The sequence below is a fragment of the Silene latifolia genome, chromosome 1, assembly GCF_048544455.1.
Source record: "Silene latifolia isolate original U9 population chromosome 1, ASM4854445v1, whole genome shotgun sequence".
NCBI classification, from domain to species: domain Eukaryota; kingdom Viridiplantae; phylum Streptophyta; class Magnoliopsida; order Caryophyllales; family Caryophyllaceae; genus Silene; species Silene latifolia.
The window spans coordinates 38859248-38862507 of NC_133526.1; positions in this window are offsets into that span (position 1 = coordinate 38859248).

Here is a 3260-nt window from a genome sequence, read left to right on the forward strand (position 1 = left end):
CTGTCGTCGGGAACATTTTAGAGTCTGTCGACTTATCGGGGAGGGTCGTTTAAAGTCCATTAGACTATGTAAGGAAGCTCGGCAGCCATAAGAAGAGACCATACCTGAGACTTCTTCCTGAGATGCTTCCGGAGGTGCATAGGAGCTAAGGTTAAGCGTAGAAGCTAAGGGTAAGACCTAAAAGATAAGTGAAGGGTTGGTGCTAGGGTGTGGGGCCCTAAAGGAAAGCATCAATGGGAAGGAGGCCCGAATATAAGTTCAGACTAAGGTAAGAATTCTAAGGAAAGGCGATCCTAAAGGATGTGATCCTAAAGGGAGTTTGGGAACTTAAAGAGCTAGGCGTATGAACCTGGGTATATGAATCTAAAAGGACGGCTGGTATGGGAACTTCCAGAGAATGACACCTTTATCGCACTCCGTGGGGAAACAAGAAATATTGTGAGTAGCAGGACACAGGCGGGAACTGCTGGGAGAAATCTGCTTGGGTCGTCTTCAAACAAACTTCGGAAGAACTTGAGAGGGATGATTATATGTCGTGAACTCTCGTGTTGGGAAACCTTGTCAGGAATGTATCTCCATGTCTCGAGAGGGAAAGTCTATCCGCTTACTCTCGCTGGGGAATATAATGAAAGCGTGTCGAAACACCTGTGAATAAATACCTGCTCGTTGTGACAAGCAAAGTCTTGGAGGCGATAAATAGTGTATAAAAGTCTGTATTTAGCTCAGAAATGCGGGTCTGAACGAAGGATAATCATCAAAACGGACCAAAAGATAAAATGGCATTGAGGAAGAGGCGCACCAACGATGGGCCCACAAATAACGAACTCATAACGAATTTTTGAAAACTCGAATGGAGGAAACCTCAGGAAGAGGCGCAGCAAGAGATGCGTCTCTTGGAAGAGGCGCAGCACCTGCTGCGTCTATTCCTGAGTGTGTCTTTTCTGCGTAAAAACGCGATAAAACAGAGGGACTTCATTTCATTAATTCGAAACATAATTCATCAATTTCTCTTCAAATCTTAACCATTTCCGCCAAAATTTGATCCAAAAGCTTGCATTCGCCATGACTAATCGAGGTATGTATGTCATTCTTGCCTTAATCTTCTGCATTTTGCTTAATTTGGATCGAAAAAATTAGGGTTTTCAACCCAATTATTTCGAAAATTTGGGGCTTTTCCCCCAAATGGATTTGCCTTGTAAAATTGGTATTAGAAACGGATAATTGGTAATATAAGGAACATAACCATGTATTTGTTTCGAATTTTCGTGGAGTTTTGAGCATTTGAGTGAAATTGAGACGGTTTCACAGCTAAACCGTAAATTGCTTCGAAAATAGCCTTAGGATTGCCCATTTGCGATGAAACTTGATATTTGGAATCCTTGGATGATGGGTAAACTTCCTACCATCTCGGAATTTTGGTTTGTGACGGCTTTTTCAGGACACTTTTTAGGGCATAATCGCCGTTATAACGAAATGCTGCCGAAATTTCGACTTGAACCCATGAATAGGCTTCAAATTAGGCTTGACTCGACCCAAATTACCACATGAGTGATCGGGTTTGTGGGAGCATGGCCAAAGATGGCAAGAAAAGAGCGATTTCGGGGCTTCCGAAAGCTCGAAAATCCCTAATCAAGGCTTGTCGTCACTTGACGCGGCCTAAATTACTTTAATTTTGCAGGTGATGAGGCTTCTACTTCTGGGAGAGCTCCCATGGAGATAGGCACTGCTGTTGACCCTTCTCGTGCTGTCGGGGAGGCTTTGGAGGAGGCTTTCACTGCTGCGGTGATGGCTGCGGAGGACGAGGTCCAGGAGGAGGAGGCCCCGAGACGGGCCAACGTTGGGCGAGGCGGCCATCAGCTGAGGGGAGCTCCCGCGTGGGCTGAGACCTGAGACAGCAGGCACTTGCTTTGGGCTGCGAAGGGTCACCTGTCCTACAGGACGGTGAAGAGCTTGGTAATCTTGAATTCATTACCCATAACTCGTCTCCTTTCATTTCATTTGCTCACATCTTTTCCAATTTTCATTCAAACTAAAGATAGCTTTGTTTCAAATCACAATAGGAGGCCGGGAACATCAGGTCGTTCTCGGGTTACACGACGGCGATGGAGTGCTACAAGAGGCTATCGGCGGAGGAGCGAGCGAGGTGCGTTTAGTGCCCTGGTACAAGCTTGGAGGGATATCGCGAAGAGGAAGCTGCGGGCTAACCTTAGCCTGAGCCGCGCTTTCTTGGACTGATTCTGGGACACGACTTCCACTTTTCACATGCCTTTTGGTGAGGTGTGAGTCACGTTGGAGGACTACGGCATGATATCTGGTCTGCCGTGTGGGACCGAGGTGGTGGAGTGGCCGGAGACTGCGATGAGGGTGGACTCGGCCGAGGCTACGAGGTTGATCGGCTGGAACTTGGCGCCGAAGGCTGCTACAGTGCCTGGTTTGGTGCCTAGTTCTTATGTCCGAGACTACTTTGCGGGGAAGACCCTGGCGCGGGTGGTGATTGACGGGATTGAGACGGCTCCTCCTTCCTGTACAGCTGAGCAGAGGGCCCGTTTGTGGCTTTGGTGGTTTCTGTCTTCGATCTACCTCGGAGACAAGGGAGAGAGGCTGTCGACGAAGCTTCTTCCCTTCCTTTCTGACCTGAGCTCCCTAGGACGTTGGGACTGGGTCACTGCTGGTTTTGCGGTCCTCATCCGCTTCATGAGGGCCATGGTTCGTCCGGAGTTGATGGAGAAGGGGACTTCTCCTGGTGCTGTCGGCCCTGGACTATTGTTGGAGGTATGAACCTTCATTTAGACTAAAATCACTTCTTTTCCTTATCGAATTACGAATGATCATTATTGACTATCTTGCTTCACAGGCGTGGGTGTACTCCTACTTTCCGAGCCTCTCGCCCAAGAGGACGGAGCCGCTGGAAAACGCCTATCCCGTCGTGAGGGATTGGGTGATGTGTCGCACGAGGAGCAAGCGTTCCTCTCACGGTGTCTACCGGCGGAACGTGAACGCTCTTCAGCTGGACAGCGTGAGCATCTCACTTATATTCGTTTTACTTCTTCATTACTTTCAAACGATCATACGAATGATTCCTTGTTTGTCTTTCCCCAGTGGGTGCCCAGGCCTTGGGCGGAGTACGCTGGCGCGCCTCCTTTTATGGCTGAGGTCCTTCGACCTAGGAGCTCGAGCCGGCTGCTGCTGAGGACATCGATGGGTCCTGTGTGGTACTTGGGCGAGCGCTTGGCCCGTCAGTGCTCTCGGGATGTCTTGAC